Consider the following 22,041-nt stretch of genomic DNA (forward strand, 5'->3'; position numbering starts at 1 on the left):
GGCGTAGCCTATCGACATGGGGGCGTGGTTTGGAGCTGGGGGCGTGGCCTGTCGGCTTGGGGCGAGGGGCTGTGGTTTGAAGCTGGGGGCGTGGCCTATCGCCATCGGGGCGTGGTTTGGAGCGGGGGGCGTGGCCTGTCGGCTTGGGGGCGTGGTTTACAGCAGTGGGACTCAAAAATAACAGATCTACAAGCTCGTAGATCATAGCTCTACGAGCTTGTAGATCTGATATCGGCTGGGGTTGGGCGTGGCCTATCACCCCGGGGGGTGGGGTCTGAAGCTGTGGGCGGGGCCTGTCGGCTTGGAGGCGTGGTTTGAAGCTGGGGGCGTGGCTTATCGGCTTGGGGGCGTGGTTTACAGCAGTGGGACTCAAAAATAGCGGATCTACAAGCTCGTAGATCATAGCTCTACGAGCTTGTAGATCTGATATCGGCTGGGGGTGGGCGTGGCCTATCACCCCGGGGGATGGGGTCTGAAGCTCTGGGCGGGGCCTATTGGCTTGGGGGCGTGGTTTCAAGCTGGGGGCGTGGCCTTTCCCGTTGGATTGGGGTCTTAAGCCGTGTGCTTGTCCTCTATCGGCGAGGGGTGTGTGGTTTGAAGCTGGGGGCGTGGCCTATCGCCATGGGGGCATGGTTTGGAGCGGGGGGCGTGGCCTGTCGGCTTGGGGGCGTGGTTTATAGCAGTGGGACTCAAAAATAGCAGATCTACAAGCTCGTACGAGCTTGTAGATCTGATATCGGCTGCGGTTGGGCGTGGCCTATCGCCCTGGGGGGTGGGGTCTGAAGCTGTGGGCGGGGCTTATTGGCTTGGGGGCGTGGTTTCAAGCCGGGGGCGTGGCCTTTCCCCTTGGATTGGGGTTTTAAGCTGTGTGCTTGTCCTCTATCGGCGAGGGGGCTGTGGTTTGAAGCTGGGGGCGTGGCCTATCGCCATGGGGGCGTGGTTTGGAGCGGGGGGCGGGGCCTGTCGGCTTGGGGGCGTGGCCTTTCCCCTTGGATTGAAGTCTTAAGCCGTGTGCTTGTCCTCTATCGGCGAGGGGTGTGTGGTTTGAAGCTGGGGGTGTGGCCTATCGCCTTGGGGGCGTGGTTTGGAGCTGGGGGCGTGGCTTGTTGGCTTGGGGGCGTGGTATACAGCAGTGGGACTCAAAAATAGCAGATCTACAAGCTCGTAGAGCATAGCTCTACGAGCTTGTAGATCTGATATCGGCTGGGGTTGGGCGTGGCCTATCACCCCGGGGGGTGGGGTATGAAGCTGTGGGCGGGGGCCTGTCGGCTTGGAGGCGTGGTTTGAAGCTGGGGGCGTGGCTTATCGGCTTGGGGGCGTGGTTTACAGCAGTGGGACTCAAAAATAGCAGATCTACAAGCTCGTAGATCATAGCTCTACGAGCTTGTAGATCTGATATCGGCTGGGGGTGGGCGTGGCCTATCACCCCGGGGGGTGGGGTCTGAAGCTGTGGGCGGGGCCTATTGGCTTGGGGGCGTGGTTTCAAGCCGGGGGCGTGGCCTTTCCCCTTGGATTGGGGTTTTAAGCTATGTGCTTGTCCTCTATCGGCGAGGGGGCTGTGGTTTGAAGCTGGGGGCGTGGCCTATCGCCATGGGGGCGTGGTTTGGAGCGGGGGGCGGGGCCTGTCGGCTTGGGGGCGTGGCCTTTCCCCTTGGATTGGGGTCTTAAGCCGTGTGCTTGTCCTCTATCGGCGAGGGGTGTGTGGTTTGAAGCTGGGGGCGTGGCCTATCGCCATGGGGATGTGGTTTGGAGCTGGGGGCGTGGCTTGTTGGCTTGGGGGCGTGGTATACAGCAGTGGGACTCAAAAATAGCAGATCTACAAGCTCGTAGAGCTATGCTCTACGAGCTTGTAGATCTGCTATTTTTTTCTTCCCCAAGCCAATAGGCCCCGCCCACAGCTTCAGACCCCACCCCCCGGGGTGATAGGCCACGCCCACCCCCAGCCGATATCAGATCTACAAGCTCGTAGAGCTATGATCTACGAGCTTGTAGATCTGCTATTTTTGAGTCCCACTGCTGTAAACCACGCCCCCAAGCCGACAGGCCACGCCCCCCGCTCCAAACCACGCCCCGATGGCGATAGGCCACGCCCCCAGCTTCAAACCACAGCCCCTCGCCCCAAGCCGACAGGCCACGTCCCCAGCACCAAACCACGCCCCCATGGCGATAGGCCACACCCCTAGCCTTAAACCACACCCCCCCTTGGCGATAGGCCACTCCCATAGCTCCAAACCACACCCCCTTGGTGATAGGCCAAGCCCACAGCTCCAAACCACTCCCCCCTCACCAATAGGCCACACCCCCGGCTCGAAACCACACCCCCAAGGTGATATGCCACGCCCACATAGTGGCTGGGGGAGGGGCCGGTGTTAATTGTTCGACCGATTGATCAATCGATGGGTAGAGATTAACATATTATTATACCATCCTTTAGGGGGAGGTAGAGAGTAACATATTATAATACCAGCCTTTAGGGGGAGGTAGAGAGTAACATAGTATAATACCAGCCTGTAGGGGGAGGTAGAGAGTAACATATTATAATACCAGCCTGTAGGGGGAGGTATAGAGTAACATATTATAATACCAGCCTGTAGGGGGAGGTAGAGAGTAACATATTATAATACCAGCCTGTAGGGGGAGGTAGAGAGTCACATATTATAATACCAGCCTGTAGGGGGAGGTAGAGAGTAACATATTATAATACCAGCCTGTAGGGGGAGGTAGAGAGTAACATAGTATAATACCAGTCTCTAGGGGGAGGTAGAGAGTAACAAATTATAATACCAGCCTCTAGGGGGAGGTAGAGAGTAACATATTATTATACCAGCCTGTAGGGGGAGGTAGAGAGTAACATAGTATAATACCAGTCTGTAGGGGGAGGTAGAGAGTAAGATATTATAATACCAGCCTGTAGAGGGAGGTAGAGAGTAACATATTATAATACCAGCCTGTAGGGGGAGGTAGAGAGTAACATAGTATAATACCAGTCTGTAGGGGGAGGTAGAGAGTAACATATTATAATACCAGCCTGTAGAGGGAGGTAGAGAGTAACATATTATAATACCAGCCTGTAGGGGGAGGTAGAGAGTAACATATTATAATACCAGCCTGTAGGGGGAGGTAGAGAGTCACATATTATAATACCAACCTGTAGGGGGAGGTAGAGAGTAACATATTATAATACCAGCCTGTAGGGGGAGGTAGAGAGTAACATAGTATAATACCAGTCTCTAGGGGGAGGTAGAGAGTAACATATTATAATACCAGCCTCTAGGGGGAGGTAGAGAGTAACATATTATTATACCAGCCTCTAGGGGGAGGTAGAGAGTAACATAGTATAATACCAGTCTGTAGGGGGAGGTAGAGAGTAAGATATTATAATACCAGCCTGTAGAGGGAGGTAGAGAGTAACATATTATAATACCAGCCTGTAGGGGGAGGTAGAGAGTAACATAGTATAATACCAGTCTGTAGGGGGAGGTAGAGAGTAAGATATTATAATACCAGCCTGTAGAGGGAGGTAGAGAGTAACATATTATAATACCAGCCTGTAGGGGGAGGTAGAGAGTAACATAGTATAATACCAGTCTGTAGGGGGAGGTAGAGAGTAAGATATTATAATACCAGCCTGTAGAGGGAGGTAGAGAGTAACATATTATAATACCAGCCTGTAGGGGGAGGTAGAGAGTAACATAGTATAATACCAGTCTGTAGGGGGAGGTAGAGAGTAACATATTATAATACCAGCCTGTAGAGGGAGGTAGAGAGTAACATATTATAATACCAGCCTATAGGGGGAGGTAGAGAGTAACATATTATAATACCAGCCTGTAGGGGGAGGTAGAGAGTAACATATTATAATACCAGCCTGTAGGGGGAGGTAGAGAGTCACATATTATAATACCAGCCTGTAGGGGGAGGTAGAGAGTCACATATTATAATACCAGCCTGTAGGGGGAGGTAGAGAGTCACATATTATAATACCAGCCTGTAGGGGGAGGTAGAGAGTAACATATTATAATACCAGCCTGTAGGGGGAGGTAGAGAGTCACATATTATAATACCAGCCTGTAGGGGAGGTAGAGAGTAACATATTATAATACCAGCCTGTAGGGGGAGGTAGAGAGTAACATATTATAATACCAGCCTGTAGGGGGAGGTAGAGAGTCACATATTATAATACGTATTTTTAAGAAAGTGGGTGTCAGTTTTGTCTGAAGGAAGGCATTAGGGCTCATGTATTTTGTGTTGGGCTCCTAAAACCCACTTTTAGAGACCTCACAAAGTCAGCAGCCACTTAGAATGTAGTGGGAACAAGTTACAGGAAAGTGTCACCAAAGTGCTTATCTCAGCTTAAAAATGCTATTTTGACATTTTCCTGTAACTTGTTCCCAGTACATTCTAAGTGGCTGCTGACTTTGTGAGGTCTCTAAAAGTGGGTTTTAGGAGCCCAACACAAAATACATGAGCCCCAATGCCTTCCTTCATACAAAACTGACACCCACTTTCTTTAAAAAATCGTGGCTCAAAATGGCATTTTTGGGCTGAGATAAGCACTTTGGTCACATTTTCCTGTAACTTGTTCCCAGTACATTTTAAGTGGCTGCTGACTTTGTGAGGTCTGTAAAAGTGGGTTTTAGGAGCCCAACACAAAATACATGAGCCCTAATGCCTTCCTTCAGACAAAACTGACACCCACTTTCTTAAAAAAATCTTTGGTCAAAATAGCATTTTTAGACTGAGATAAGCACTTTGGTGACATTTTCCTGTAACTTGTTCCCAGTACATTCTAAGTAGCTGCTGACTTTGTGATGTCTGTAAAAGTGGGTTTTAGGAGCCCAACACAAAATACATGAGCCCTAATGCCTTCTTTCAGACAAAACTGACACCCACTTTCTTTAAAAAATCTTGGGTCAAAATAGCATTTTTAGACTGAGATAAGCACTTTGGTGACATTTTCCTGTAACTTGTTCCCAGTACATTCTAAGTGGCTGCTGACTTTGTGAGGTCTCTAAAAGTGGGTTTTAGGAGCCCAACACAAAATACATGAGCCCTAATGCCTTCCTTCAGACAAAACTGACACCCACTTTCCTTAAAAAATCGTGGCTCAAAATAGCATTTTTGGGCTGAGATAAGCACTTTGGTGACATTTTCCTGTAACTTGTTCCCAGTACATTTTAAGTGGCTGCTGACTTTGTGAGGTCTGTAAAAGTGGGTTTTAGGAGCCCAACACAAAATACATGAGCCCTAATGCCTTCCTTCAGACAAAACTGACACCCACTTTCTTTAAAAAATCTTGGGTCAAAATAGCATTTTCAGACTGAGATAATCACTTTGGTGACATTTTCCTGTAACTTGTTCCCAGTACATTCTAAGTGGCTGCTGACTTTGTGAGGTCTGTAAAAGTGGGTTTTAGGAGCCCAACACAAAATACATGAGCCCTAATGCCTTCCTTCAGACAAAACTGACACCCACTTTCTTAAAAAAATCTTTGGTCAAAATAGCATTTTTAGACTGAGATAAGCACTTTGGTGACATTTTCCTGTAACTTGTTCCCAGTACATTCTAAGTAGCTGCTGACTTTGTGATGTCTGTAAAAGTGGGTTTTAGGAGCCCAACACAAAATACATGAGCCCTAATGCCTTCTTTCAGACAAAACTGACACCCACTTTCTTTAAAAAATCTTGGGTCAAAATAGCATTTTTAGACTGAGATAAGCACTTTGGTGACATTTTCCTGTAACTTGTTCCCAGTACATTCTAAGTGGCTGCTGACTTTGTGAGGTCTCTAAAAGTGGGTTTTAGGAGCCCAACACAAAATACATGAGCCCTAATGCCTTCCTTCAGACAAAACTGACACCCACTTTCCTTAAAAAATCGTGGCTCAAAATAGCATTTTTGGGCTGAGATAAGCACTTTGGTGACATTTTCCTGTAACTTGTTCCCAGTACATTTTAAGTGGCTGCTGACTTTGTGAGGTCTGTAAAAGTGGGTTTTAGGAGCCCAACACAAAATACATGAGCCCTAATGCCTTCCTTCAGACAAAACTGACACCCACTTTCTTTAAAAAATCTTGGGTCAAAATAGCATTTTCAGACTGAGATAATCACTTTGGTGACATTTTCCTGTAACTTGTTCCCAGTACATTCTAAGTGGCTGCTGACTTTGTGAGGTCTCTAAAAGTGGGTTTTAGGAGCCCAACACAAAATACATGAGCCCTAATGCCTTCTTTCAGACAAAACTGACACCCACTTTCTTAAAAAAATCTTGGGTCAAAATAGCATTTTTAGACTGAGATAAGCACTTTGGTGACATTTTCCTGTAACTTGTTCCCAGTACATTCTAAGTGGCTGCTGACTTTGTGAGGTCTCTAAAAGTGGGTTTTAGGAGCCCAACACAAAATACATGAGCCCTAATGCCTTCCTTCAGACAAAACTGACACCCACTTTCTTTAAAAAATCGTGGCTCAAAATAGCATTTTTGGGCTGAGATAAGCACTTTGGTGACATTTTCCCCTACAGGCTGGTATTATAATATGTGACTCTCTACCTCCCCCTACAGGCTGGTATTATAATATGTTACTCTCTACCTCCCCTACAGGCTGGTATTATAATATGTGACTCTCTACCTCCCCCTACAGGCTGGTACTATAATATGTTACTCTCTACCTCCCCCTACAGGCTGGTATTATAATATGTTACTCTCTACCTCCCCCTACAGGCTGGTATTATAATATGTTACTCTCTACCTCCCCCTACAGGCTGGTATTATAATATGTTACTCTCTACCTCCCTCTACAGGCTGGTATTATAATATGTTACTCTCTACCTCCCCCTACAGGCTGGTATTATAATATGTTACTCTCTACCTCCCCCTACAGGCTGGTATTATAATATGTGACTCTCTACCTCCCCCTATAGGCTGGTATTATAATATGTGACTCTCTACCTCCCCCTACAGGCTGGTATTATAATATGTGACTCTCTACCTCCCCCTACAGGCTGGTATTATAATATGTTACTCTCTACCTCCCCCTACAGGTTGGTATTATAATATGTGACTCTCTACCTCCCCCTACAGGCTGGTATTATAATATGTTACTCTCTACCTCCCCCTACAGGCTAGTATTATAATATGTTACTCTCTACCTCCCTCTACAGGCTGGTATTATAATATGTTACTCTCTACCTCCCCCTACAGACTGGTATTATACTATGTTACTCTCTACCTCCCCCTACAGGCTGGTATTATAATATGTTACTCTCTACCTCCCTCTAAAGGCTGGTATTATAATATCTTACTCTCTACCTCCCCCTACAGGCTGGTATAATAATATGTTACTCTCTACCTCCCCCTAAAGGCTGGTATTATAATATGTTACTCTCTACCTCCCCCTAGAGACTGGTATTATACTATGTTACTCTCTACCTCCCCCTACAGGCTGGTATTATAATATGTTACTCTCTACCTCCCCCTACAGGTTGGTATTATAATATGTGACTCTCTACCTCCCCCTACAGGCTGGTATTATAATATGTTACTCTCTACCTCCCCCTACAGGCTGGTATAATAATGTGTTACTCTCTACCAATCGATTGATCAATCGGTCGAACAATTAACCCCGGCCCCTCCCCCAGCCACTATGTGGGCGTGGCCTATCACCTTGGGGGTGTGGTTTTGAGCCGGGGGTGTGGCCTATTGGTGAGGGGGAAGTGGTTTGGAGCTGTGGGCTTGGCCTATCACCAAGGGGGTGTGGTTTGGAGCTATGGGCGTGGCCTATCGCCAAGGGGGTGTGGTTTAAGGCTAGGGGCGTAGCCTATCGACATGGGGGCGTGGTTTGGAGCTGGGGGCGTGGCCTGTCGGCTTGGGGCGAGGAGCTGTGGTTTGAAGCTGGGGGCGTGGCCTATCGCCATCGGGGCGTGGTTTGGAGCGGGGGGCGTGGCCTGTCGGCTTGGGGGCGTGGTTTACAGCAGTGGGACTCAAAAATAGCAGATCTACAAGCTCGTAGATCATAGCTCTACGAGCTTGTAGATCTGATATCGGCTGGGGTTGGGCGTGGCCTATCACCCCGGGGGGTGGGGTCTGAAGCTGTGGGCGGGGCCTGTCGGCTTGGAGGCGTGGTTTGAAGCTCGGGGCGTGGCTTATCGGCTTGGGGGCGTGGTTTACAGCAGTGGGACTCAAAAATAGCGGATCTACAAGCTCGTAGATCATAGCTCTACGAGCTTGTAGATCTGATATCGGCTGGGGGTGGGCGTGGCCTATCACCCCGGGGGATGGGGTCTGAAGCTCTGGGCGGGGCCTATTGGCTTGGGGGCGTGGTTTCAAGCTGGAGGCGTGGCCTTTCCCGTTGGATTGGGGTCTTAAGCCGTGTGCTTGTCCTCTATCGGCGAGGGGTGTGTGGTTTGAAGCTGGGGGCGTGGCCTATCGCCATGGGGGCATGGTTTGGAGCGGGGGGCGTGGCCTGTCGGCTTGGGGGCGTGGTTTACAGCAGTGGGACTCAAAAATAGCAGATCTACAAGCTCGTAGAGCATAGCTCTACGAGCTTGTAGATCTGATATCGGCTGGGGTTGGGCGTGGCCTATCGCCCTGGGGGGTGGGGTCTGAAGCTGTGGGCGGGGCTTATTGGCTTGGGGGCGTGGTTTCAAGCCGGGGGCGTGGCCTTTCCCCTTGGATTGGGGTTTTAAGCTGTGTGCTTGTCCTCTATCGGCGAGGGGGCTGTGGTTTGAAGCTGGGGGCGTGGCCTATCGCCATGGGGGCGTGGTTTGGAGCGGGGGGCGGGGCCTGTCGGCTTGGGGGCGTGGCCTTTCCCCTTGGATTGGGGTCTTAAGCCGTGTGCTTGTCCTCTATCGGCGAGGGGTGTGTGGTTTGAAGCTGGGGGCGTGGCCTATCGCCATGGGGGCGTGGTTTGGAGCTGGGGGCGTGGCTTGTTGGCTTGGGGGCGTGGTATACAGCAGTGGGACTCAAAAATAGCAGATCTACAAGCTCGTAGAGCATAGCTCTACGAGCTTGTAGATCTGATATCGGCTGGGGTTGGGCGTGGCCTATCACCCCGGGGGGTGGGGTATGAAGCTGTGGGCGGGGGCCTGTCGGCTTGGAGGCGTGGTTTGAAGCTGGGGGCGTGGCTTATCGGCTTGGGGGCGTGGTTTACAGCAGTGGGACTCAAAAATAGCAGATCTACAAGCTCGTAGATCATAGCTCTACGAGCTTGTAGATCTGATATCGGCTGGGGGTGGGCGTGGCCTATCACCCCGGGGGGTGGGGTCTGAAGCTGTGGGCGGGGCCTATTGGCTTGGGGGCGTGGTTTCAAGCCGGGGGCGTGGCCTTTCCCCTTGGATTGGGGTTTTAAGCTGTGTGCTTGTCCTCTATCGGCGAGGGGGCTGTGGTTTGAAGCTGGGGGCTTGGCCTATCGCCATGGGGGCGTGGTTTGGAGCGGGGGGCGGGGCCTGTCGGCTTGGGGGCGTGGCCTTTCCCCTTGGATTGGGGTCTTAAGCCGTGTGCTTGTCCTCTATCGGCGAGGGGTGTGTGGTTTGAAGCTGGGGGCGTGGCCTATCGCCATGGGGATGTGGTTTGGAGCTGGGGGCGTGGCTTGTTGGCTTGGGGGCGTGGTATACAGCAGTGGGACTCAAAAATAGCAGATCTACAAGCTCGTAGAGCTATGCTCTACGAGCTTGTAGATCTGCTATTTTTTTCGCCCCCAAGCCAATAGGCCCCGCCCACAGCTTCAGACCCCACCCCCCGGGGTGATAGGCCACGCCCACCCCCAGCCGATATCAGATCTACAAGCTCGTAGAGCTATGATCTACGAGCTTGTAGATCTGCTATTTTTGAGTCCCACTGCTGTAAACCACGCCCCCAAGCCGACAGGCCACGCCCCCCGCTCCAAACCACGCCCCGATGGCGATAGGCCACGCCCCAGCTTCAAACCACAGCCCCTCGCCCCAAGCCGACAGGCCACGTCCCCAGCACCAAACCACGCCCCCATGGCGATAGGCCACACCCCTAGCCTTAAACCACACCCCCCCTTGGCGATAGGCCACGCCCATAGCTCCAAACCACACCCCCTTGGTGATAGGCCAAGCCCACAGCTCCAAACCACTCCCCCCTCACCAATAGGCCACACCCCCGGCTCGAAACCACACCCCCAAGGTGATATGCCACGCCCACATAGTGGCTGGGGGAGGGGCCGGGGTTAATTGTTCGACCGATTGATCAATCGATTGGTAGAGATTAACATATTATTATACCATCCTGTAGGGGGAGGTAGAGAGTAACATATTATAATACCAGCCTTTAGGGGGAGGTAGAGAGTAACATAGTATAATACCAGCCTGTAGGGGGAGGTAGAGAGTAACATATTATAATACCAGCCTGTAGGGGGAGGTATAGAGTAACATATTATAATACCAGCCTGTAGGGGGAGGTAGAGAGTAACATATTATAATACCAGCCTGTAGGGGGAGGTAGAGAGTCACATATTATAATACCAGCCTGTAGGGGGAGGTAGAGAGTAACATATTATAATACCAGCCTGTAGGGGGAGGTAGAGAGTAACATAGTATAATACCAGTCTCTAGGGGGAGGTAGAGAGTAACAAATTATAATACCAGCCTCTAGGGGGAGGTAGAGAGTAACATATTATTATACCAGCCTGTAGGGGGAGGTAGAGAGTAACATAGTATAATACCAGTCTGTAGGGGGAGGTAGAGAGTAAGATATTATAATACCAGCCTGTAGAGGGAGGTAGAGAGTAACATATTATAATACCAGCCTGTAGGGGGAGGTAGAGAGTAACATAGTATAATACCAGTCTGTAGGGGGAGGTAGAGAGTAACATATTATAATACCAGCCTGTAGAGGGAGGTAGAGAGTAACATATTATAATACCAGCCTGTAGGGGGAGGTAGAGAGTAACATATTATAATACCAGCCTGTAGGGGGAGGTAGAGAGTAACATAGTATAATACCAGTCTCTAGGGGGAGGTAGAGAGTAACAAATTATAATACCAGCCTCTAGGGGGAGGTAGAGAGTAACATATTATTAGACCAGCCTTTAGGGGGAGGTAGAGAGTAACATAGTATAATACCAGTCTGTAGGGGGAGGTAGAGAGTAAGATATTATAATACCAGCCTGTAGAGGGAGGTAGAGAGTAACATATTATAATACCAGCCTGTAGGGGGAGGTAGAGAGTAACATAGTATAATACCAGTCTTTAGGGGGAGGTAGAGAGTAACATATTATAATACCAGCCTGTAGAGGGAGGTAGAGAGTAACATATTATAATACCAGCCTGTAGGGGGAGGTAGAGAGTAACATATTATAATACCAGCCTGTAGGGGGAGGTAGAGAGTCACATATTATAATACCAACCTGTAGGGGGAGGTAGAGAGTAAAATATTATAATACCAGCCTGTAGGGGGAGGTAGAGAGTAACATAGTATAATACCAGTCTCTAGGGGGAGGTAGAGAGTAACATATTATAATACCAGCCTCTAGGGGGAGGTAGAGAGTAACATAGTATAATACCAGTCTGTAGGGGGAGGTAGAGAGTAAGATATTATAATACCAGCCTGTAGAGGGAGGTAGAGAGTAACATATTATAATACCAGCCTGTAGGGGGAGGTAGAGAGTAACATAGTATAATACCAGTCTGTAGGGGGAGGTAGAGAGTAAGATATTATAATACCAGCCTGTAGAGGGAGGTAGAGAGTAACATATTATAATACCAACCTGTAGGGGAGGTAGAGAGTAACATATTATAATACCAGCCTCTAGGGGGAGGTAGAGAGTAAGATATTATAATACCAGCCTGTAGAGGGAGGTAGAGAGTAACATATTATAATACCAGCCTGTAGGGGGAGGTAGAGAGTAACATATTATAATACCAGCCTGTAGGGGGAGGTAGAGAGTCACATATTATAATACCAGCCTGTAGGGGGAGGTAGAGAGTAACATAGTATAATACCAGTCTCTAGGGGGAGGTAGAGAGTAACAAATTATAATACCAGCCTCTAGGGGGAGGTAGAGAGTAACATATTATTATACCAGCCTGTAGGGGGAGGTAGAGAGTAACATAGTATAATACCAGTCTGTAGGGGGAGGTAGAGAGTAAGATATTATAATACCAGCCTGTAGAGGGAGGTAGAGAGTAACATAGTATAATACTAGTCTGTATGGGGAGGTAGAGAGTAAGATATTATAATACCAGCCTGTAGAGGGAGGTAGAGAGTAACATATTATAATACCAGCCTGTAGGGGGAGGTAGAGAGTAACATAGTATAATACCAGTCTGTAGGGGGAGGTAGAGAGTAAGATATTATAATACCAGCCTGTAGAGGGAGGTAGAGAGTAACATATTATAATACCAGCCTGTAGGGGGAGGTAGAGAGTAACATAGTATAATACCAGTCTGTAGGGGGAGGTAGAGAGTAACATATTATAATACCAGCCTGTAGGGGGAGGTAGAGAGTAACATAGTATAATACCAGTCTGTAGGGGGAGGTAGAGAGTAAGATATTATAATACCAGCCTGTAGAGGGAGGTAGAGAGTAACATATTATAATACCAGCCTGTAGGGGGAGGTAGAGAGTAACATAGTATAATACCAGTCTGTAGGGGGAGGTAGAGAGTAACATATTATAATACCAGCCTGTAGAGGGAGGTAGAGAGTAACATATTATAATACCAGCCTATAGGGGGAGGTAGAGAGTAACATATTATAATACCAGCCTGTAGGGGGAGGTAGAGAGTAACATATTATAATACCAGCCTGTAGGGGGAGGTAGAGAGTCACATATTATAATACCAGCCTGTAGGGGGAGGTAGAGAGTCACATATTATAATACCAGCCTGTAGGGGGAGGTAGAGAGTCACATATTATAATACCAGCCTGTAGGGGGAGGTAGAGAGTAACATATTATAATACCAGCCTGTAGGGGGAGGTAGAGAGTCACATATTATAATACCAGCCTGTAGGGGAGGTAGAGAGTAACATATTATAATACCAGCCTGTAGGGGGAGGTAGAGAGTAACATATTATAATACCAGCCTGTAGGGGGAGGTAGAGAGTAACATATTATAATACCAGCCTGTAGGGGGAGGTAGAGAGTAACATATTATAATACCAGCCTGTAGGGGGAGGTAGAGAGTCACATATTATAATACCAGCCTGTAGGGGGAGGTAGAGAGTCACATATTATAATACCAACCTGTAGGGGGAGGTAGAGAGTAACATATTATAATACCAGCCTGTAGGGGGAGGTAGAGAGTAACATATTATAATACCAGCCTGTAGGGGGAGGTAGAGAGTCACATATTATAATACGTATTTTTAAGAAAGTGGGTGTCAGTTTTGTCTGAAGGAAGGCATTAGGGCTCATGTATTTTGTGTTGGGCTCCTAAAACCCACTTTTAGAGACCTCACAAAGTCAGCAGCCACTTAGAATGTACTGGGAACAAGTTACAGGAAAGTGTCACCAAAGTGCTTATCTCAGCTTAAAAATGCTATTTTGACATTTTCCTGTAACTTGTTCCCAGTACATTCTAAGTGGCTGCTGACTTTGTGAGGTCTCTAAAAGTGGGTTTTAGGAGCCCAACACAAAATACATGAGCCCTAATGCCTTCCTTCAGACAAAACTGACACCCACTTTCCTTAAAAAATCGTGGCTCAAAATAGCACTTTTGGGCTGAGATAAGCACTTTGGTGACATTTTCCTGTAACTTGTTCCCAGTACATTCTAAGTGGCTGCTGACTTTGTGAGGTCTCTAAAAGTGGGTTTTAGGAGCCCAACACAAAATACATGAGCCCTAATGCCTTCCTTCAGACAAAACTGACACCCACTTTCCTTAAAAAATCGTGGCTCAAAATAGCACTTTTGGGCTGAGATAAGCACTTTGGTGACATTTTCCTGTAACTTGTTCCCAGTACATTCTAAGTGGCTGCTGACTTTGTGAGGTCTCTAAAAGTGGGTTTTAGGAGCCCAACACAAAATACATGAGCCCTAATGCCTTCCTTCAGACAAAACTGACACCCACTTTCCTTAAAAAATCGTGGCTCAAAATAGCACTTTTGGGCTGAGATAAGCACTTTGGTGACATTTTCCTGTAACTTGTTCCCAGTACATTCTAAGTGGCTGCTGACTTTGTGAGGTCTCTAAAAGTGGGTTTTAGGAGCCCAACACAAAATACATGAGCCCTAATGCCTTCCTTCAGACAAAACTGACACCCACTTTCCTTAAAAAATCGTGGCTCAAAATAGCACTTTTGGGCTGAGATAAGCACTTTGGTGACATTTTCCTGTAACTTGTTCCCAGTACATTCTAAGTGGCTGCTGACTTTGTGAGGTCTCTAAAAGTGGGTTTTAGGAGCCCAACACAAAATACATGAGCCCTAATGCCTTCCTTCAGACAAAACTGACACCCACTTTCCTTAAAAAATCGTGGCTCAAAATAGCACTTTTGGGCTGAGATAAGCACTTTGGTGACATTTTCCTGTAACTTGTTCCCAGTACATTCTAAGTGGCTGCTGACTTTGTGAGGTCTCTAAAAGTGGGTTTTAGGAGCCCAACACAAAATACATAAGCCCTAATGCCTTCTTTCAGACAAAACTGACACCCACTTTCTTAAAAAAATCTTGGGTCAAAATAGCATTTTTAGACTGAGATAAGCACTTTGGTGACATTTTCCTGTAACTTGTTCCCAGTACATTGTAAGTGGCTGCTGACTTTGTGAGGTCTCTAAAAGGTGGTTTTAGGAGCCCAACACAAAATACATGAGCCCTAATGCCTTCCTTCAGACAAAACTGACACCCACTTTCCTTAAAAAATCGTGGCTCAAAATAGCACTTTTGGGCTGAGATAAGCACTTTGGTGACATTTTCCTGTAACTTGTTCCCAGTACATTCTAAGTGGCTGCTGACTTTGTGAGGTCTCTAAAAGTGGGTTTTAGGAGCCCAACACAAAATACATGAGCCCTAATGCCTTCCTTCAGACAAAACTGACACCCACTTTCCTTAAAAAATCGTGGCTCAAAATAGCACTTTTGGGCTGAGATAAGCACTTTGGTGACATTTTCCTGTAACTTGTTCCCAGTACATTCTAAGTGGCTGCTGACTTTGTGAGGTCTCTAAAAGTGGGTTTTAGGAGCCCAACACAAAATACATGAGCCCTAATGCCTTCCTTCAGACAAAACTGACACCCACTTTCCTTAAAAAATCGTGGCTCAAAATAGCACTTTTGGGCTGAGATAAGCACTTTGGTGACATTTTCCTGTAACTTGTTCCCAGTACATTCTAAGTGGCTGCTGACTTTGTGAGGTCTCTAAAAGTGGGTTTTAGGAGCCCAACACAAAATACATGAGCCCTAATGCCTTCCTTCAGACAAAACTGACACCCACTTTCCTTAAAAAATCGTGGCTCAAAATAGCACTTTTGGGCTGAGATAAGCACTTTGGTGACATTTTCCTGTAACTTGTTCCCAGTACATTCTAAGTGGCTGCTGACTTTGTGAGGTCTCTAAAAGTGGGTTTTAGGAGCCCAACACAAAATACATGAGCCCTAATGCCTTCCTTCAGACAAAACTGACACCCACTTTCCTTAAAAAATCGTGGCTCAAAATAGCACTTTTGGGCTGAGATAAGCACTTTGGTGACATTTTCCTGTAACTTGTTCCCAGTACATTCTAAGTGGCTGCTGACTTTGTGAGGTCTCTAAAAGTGGGTTTTAGGAGCCCAACACAAAATACATAAGCCCTAATGCCTTCTTTCAGACAAAACTGACACCCACTTTCTTAAAAAAATCTTGGGTCAAAATAGCATTTTTAGACTGAGATAAGCACTTTGGTGACATTTTCCTGTAACTTGTTCCCAGTACATTGTAAGTGGCTGCTGACTTTGTGAGGTCTCTAAAAGGTGGTTTTAGGAGCCCAACACAAAATACATGAGCCCTAATGCCTTCCTTCAGACAAAACTGACACCCACTTTCCTTAAAAAATCGTGGCTCAAAATAGCACTTTTGGGCTGAGATAAGCACTTTGGTGACATTTTCCTGTAACTTGTTCCCAGTACATTCTAAGTGGCTGCTGACTTTGTGAGGTCTCTAAAAGTGGGTTTTAGGAGCCCAACACAAAATACATGAGCCCTAATGCCTTCCTTCAGACAAAACTGACACCCACTTTCCTTAAAAAATCGTGGCTCAAAATAGCACTTTTGGGCTGAGATAAGCACTTTGGTGACATTTTCCTGTAACTTGTTCCCAGTACATTCTAAGTGGCTGCTGACTTTGTGAGGTCTCTAAAAGTGGGTTTTAGGAGCCCAACACAAAATACATGAGCCCTAATGCCTTCCTTCAGACAAAACTGACACCCACTTTCCTTAAAAAATCGTGGCTCAAAATAGCACTTTTGGGCTGAGATAAGCACTTTGGTGACATTTTCCTGTAACTTGTTCCCAGTACATTCTAAGTGGCTGCTGACTTTGTGAGGTCTCTAAAAGTGGGTTTTAGGAGCCCAACACAAAATACATGAGCCCTAATGCCTTCCTTCAGACAAAACTGACACCCACTTTCCTTAAAAAATCGTGGCTCAAAATAGCACTTTTGGGCTGAGATAAGCACTTTGGTGACATTTTCCTGTAACTTGTTCCCAGTACATTCTAAGTGGCTGCTGACTTTGTGAGGTCTCTAAAAGTGGGTTTTAGGAGCCCAACACAAAATACATGAGCCCTAATGCCTTCCTTCAGACAAAACTGACACCCACTTTCCTTAAAAAATCGTGGCTCAAAATAGCACTTTTGGGCTGAGATAAGCACTTTGGTGACATTTTCCTGTAACTTGTTCCCAGTACATTCTAAGTGGCTGCTGACTTTGTGAGGTCTCTAAAAGTGGGTTTTAGGAGCCCAACACAAAATACATGAGCCCTAATGCCTTCCTTCAGACAAAACTGACACCCACTTTCCTTAAAAAATCGTGGCTCAAAATAGCACTTTTGGGCTGAGATAAGCACTTTGGTGACATTTTCCTGTAACTTGTTCCCAGTACATTCTAAGTGGCTGCTGACTTTGTGAGGTCTCTAAAAGTGGGTTTTAGGAGCCCAACACAAAATACATAAGCCCTAATGCCTTCTTTCAGACAAAACTGACACCCACTTTCTTAAAAAAATCTTGGGTCAAAATAGCATTTTTAGACTGAGATAAGCACTTTGGTGACATTTTCCTGTAACTTGTTCCCAGTACATTGTAAGTGGCTGCTGACTTTGTGAGGTCTCTAAAAGGTGGTTTTAGGAGCCCAACACAAAATACATGAGCCCTAATGCCTTCCTTCAGACAAAACTGACACCCACTTTCCTTAAAAAATCGTGGCTCAAAATAGCACTTTTGGGCTGAGATAAGCACTTTGGTGACATTTTCCTGTAACTTGTTCCCAGTACATTCTAAGTGGCTGCTGACTTTGTGAGGTCTCTAAAAGTGGGTTTTAGGAGCCCAACACAAAATACATGAGCCCTAATGCCTTCCTTCAGACAAAACTGACACCCACTTTCCTTAAAAAATCGTGGCTCAAAATAGCACTTTTGGGCTGAGATAAGCACTTTGGTGACATTTTCCTGTAACTTGTTCCCAGTACATTCTAAGTGGCTGCTGACTTTGTGAGGTCTCTAAAAGTGGGTTTTAGGAGCCCAACACAAAATACATGAGCCCTAATGCCTTCCTTCAGACAAAACTGACACCCACTTTCCTTAAAAAATCATGGCTCAAAATAGCACTTTTGGGCTGAGATAAGCACTTTGGTGACATTTTCCTGTAACTTGTTCCCAGTACATTCTAAGTGGCTGCTGACTTTGTGAGGTCTCTAAAAGTGGGGTTTAGGAGCCCAACACAAAATACATAAGCCCTAATGCCTTCTTTCAGACAAAACTGACACCCACTTTCTTAAAAAAATCTTGGGTCAAAATAGCATTTTTAGACTGAGATAAGCACTTTGGTGACATTTTCCTGTAACTTGTTCCCAGTACATTGTAAGTGGCTGCTGACTTTGTGAGGTCTCTAAAAGGTGGTTTTAGGAGCCCAACACAAAATACATGAGCCCTAATGCCTTCCTTCAGACAAAACTGACACCCACTTTCCTTAAAAAATCGTGGCTCAAAATAGCACTTTTGGGCTGAGATAAGCACTTTGGTGACATTTTCCTGTAACTTGTTCCCAGTACATTCTAAGTGGCTGCTGACTTTGTGAGGTCTCTAAAAGTGGGTTTTAGGAGCCCAACACAAAATACATGAGCCCTAATGCCTTCCTTCAGACAAAACTGACACCCACTTTCCTTAAAAAATCGTGGCTCAAAATAGCACTTTTGGGCTGAGATAAGCACTTTGGTGACATTTTCCTGTAACTTGTTCCCAGTACATTCTAAGTGGCTGCTGACTTTGTGAGGTCTCTAAAAGTGGGTTTTAGGAGCCCAACACAAAATACATGAGCCCTAATGCCTTCCTTCAGACAAAACTGACACCCACTTTCCTTAAAAAATCGTGGCTCAAAATAGCACTTTTGGGCTGAGATAAGCACTTTGGTGACATTTTCCTGTAACTTGTTCCCAGTACATTCTAAGTGGCTGCTGACTTTGTGAGGTCTCTAAAAGTGGGTTTTAGGAGCCCAACACAAAATACATGAGCCCTAATGCCTTCCTTCAGACAAAACTGACACCCACTTTCCTTAAAAAATCGTGGCTCAAAATAGCACTTTTGGGCTGAGATAAGCACTTTGGTGACATTTTCCTGTAACTTGTTCCCAGTACATTCTAAGTGGCTGCTGACTTTGTGAGGTCTCTAAAAGTGGGTTTTAGGAGCCCAACACAAAATACATGAGCCCTAATGCCTTCCTTCAGACAAAACTGACACCCACTTTCCTTAAAAAATCGTGGCTCAAAATAGCACTTTTGGGCTGAGATAAGCACTTTGGTGACATTTTCCTGTAACTTGTTCCCAGTACATTCTAAGTGGCTGCTGACTTTGTGAGGTCTCTAAAAGTGGGTTTTAGGAGCCCAACACAAAATACATGAGCCCTAATGCCTTCCTTCAGACAAAACTGACACCCACTTTCCTTAAAAAATCGTGGCTCAAAATAGCACTTTTGGGCTGAGATAAGCACTTTGGTGACATTTTCCTGTAACTTGTTCCCAGTACATTCTAAGTGGCTGCTGACTTTGTGAGGTCTCTAAAAGTGGGTTTTAGGAGCCCAACACAAAATACATAAGCCCTAATGCCTTCTTTCAGACAAAACTGACACCCACTTTCTTAAAAAAATCTTGGGTCAAAATAGCATTTTTAGACTGAGATAAGCACTTTGGTGACATTTTCCTGTAACTTGTTCCCAGTACATTGTAAGTGGCTGCTGACTTTGTGAGGTCTCTAAAAGGTGGTTTTAGGAGCCCAACACAAAATACATGAGCCCTAATGCCTTCCTTCAGACAAAACTGACACCCACTTTCCTTAAAAAATCGTGGCTCAAAATAGCACTTTTGGGCTGAGATAAGCACTTTGGTGACATTTTCCTGTAACTTGTTCCCAGTACATTCTAAGTGGCTGCTGACTTTGTGAGGTCTCTAAAAGTGGGTTTTAGGAGCCCAACACAAAATACATGAGCCCTAATGCCTTCCTTCAGACAAAACTGACACCCACTTTCCTTAAAAAATCGTGGCTCAAAATAGCACTTTTGGGCTGAGATAAGCACTTTGGTGACATTTTCCTGTAACTTGTTCCCAGTACATTCTAAGTGGCTGCTGACTTTGTGAGGTCTCTAAAAGTGGGTTTTAGGAGCCCAACACAAAATACATGAGCCCTAATGCCTTCCTTCAGACAAAACTGACACCCACTTTCCTTAAAAAATCGTGGCTCAAAATAGCACTTTTGGGCTGAGATAAGCACTTTGGTGACATTTTCCTGTAACTTGTTCCCAGTACATTCTAAGTGGCTGCTGACTTTGTGAGGTCTCTAAAAGTGGGTTTTAGGAGCCCAACACAAAATACATAAGCCCTAATGCCTTCTTTCAGACAAAACTGACACCCACTTTCTTAAAAAAATCTTGGGTCAAAATAGCATTTTTAGACTGAGATAAGCACTTTGGTGACATTTTCCTGTAACTTGTTCCCAGTACATTGTAAGTGGCTGCTGACTTTGTGAGGTCTCTAAAAGGTGGTTTTAGGAGCCCAACACAAAATACATGAGCCCTAATGCCTTCCTTCAGACAAAACTGACACCCACTTTCCTTAAAAAATCGTGGCTCAAAATAGCACTTTTGGGCTGAGATAAGCACTTTGGTGACATTTTCCTGTAACTTGTTCCCAGTACATTCTAAGTGGCTGCTGACTTTGTGAGGTCTCTAAAAGTGGGTTTTAGGAGCCCAACACAAAATACATGAGCCCTAATGCCTTCCTTCAGACAAAACTGACACCCACTTTCCTTAAAAAATCGTGGCTCAAAATAGCACTTTTGGGCTGAGATAAGCACTTTGGTGACATTTTCCTGTAACTTGTTCCCAGTACATTCTAAGTGGCTGCTGACTTTGTGAGGTCTCTAAAAGTGGGTTTTAGGAGCCCAACACAAAATACATGAGCCCTAATGCCTTCCTTCAGACAAAACTGACACCCACTTTCCTTAAAAAATCGTGGCTCAAAATAGCACTTTTGGGCTGAGATAAGCACTTTGGTGACATTTTCCTGTAACTTGTTCCCAGTACATTCTAAGTGGCTGCTGACTTTGTGAGGTCTCTAAAAGTGGGTTTTAGGAGCCCAACACAAAATACATGAGCCCTAATGCCTTCCTTCAGACAAAACTGACACCCACTTTCCTTAAAAAATCGTGGCTCAAAATAGCACTTTTGGGCTGAGATAAGCACTTTGGTGACATTTTCCTGTAACTTGTTCCCAGTACATTCTAAGTGGCTGCTGACTTTGTGAGGTCTCTAAAAGTGGGTTTTAGGAGCCCAACACAAAATACATAAGCCCTAATGCCTTCTTTCAGACAAAACTGACACCCACTTTCTTAAAAAAATCTTGGGTCAAAATAGCATTTTTAGACTGAGATAAGCACTTTGGTGACATTTTCCTGTAACTTGTTCCCAGTACATTGTAAGTGGCTGCTGACTTTGTGAGGTCTCTAAAAGGTGGTTTTAGGAGCCCAACACAAAATACATGAGCCCTAATGCCTTCCTTCAGACAAAACTGACACCCACTTTCCTTAAAAAATCGTGGCTCAAAATAGCACTTTTGGGCTGAGATAAGCACTTTGGTGACATTTTCCTGTAACTTGTTCCCAGTACATTCTAAGTGGCTGCTGACTTTGTGAGGTCTCTAAAAGTGGGTTTTAGGAGCCCAACACAAAATACATGAGCCCTAATGCCTTCCTTCAGACAAAACTGACACCCACTTTCCTTAAAAAATCGTGGCTCAAAATAGCACTTTTGGGCTGAGATAAGCACTTTGGTGACATTTTCCTGTAACTTGTTCCCAGTACATTCTAAGTGGCTGCTGACTTTGTGAGGTCTCTAAAAGTGGGTTTTAGGAGCCCAACACAAAATACATGAGCCCTAATGCCTTCCTTCAGACAAAACTGACACCCACTTTCCTTAAAAAATCGTGGCTCAAAATAGCACTTTTGGGCTGAGATAAGCACTTTGGTGACATTTTCCTGTAACTTGTTCCCAGTACATTCTAAGTGGCTGCTGACTTTGTGAGGTCTCTAAAAGTGGGTTTTAGGAGCCCAACACAAAATACATGAGCCCTAATGCCTTCCTTCAGACAAAACTGACACCCACTTTCCTTAAAAAATCGTGGCTCAAAATAGCACTTTTGGGCTGAGATAAGCACTTTGGTGACATTTTCCTGTAACTTGTTCCCAGTACATTCTAAGTGGCTGCTGACTTTGTGAGGTCTCTAAAAGTGGGTTTTAGGAGCCCAACACAAAATACATAAGCCCTAATGCCTTCTTTCAGACAAAACTGACACCCACTTTCTTAAAAAAATCTTGGGTCAAAATAGCATTTTTAGACTGAGATAAGCACTTTG

This window comes from Gymnoscopelus braueri, assembly GCF_963280865.1.
Source record: "Gymnoscopelus braueri genome assembly, chromosome: 11".
Taxonomy (NCBI): domain Eukaryota; kingdom Metazoa; phylum Chordata; class Actinopteri; order Myctophiformes; family Myctophidae; genus Gymnoscopelus; species Gymnoscopelus braueri.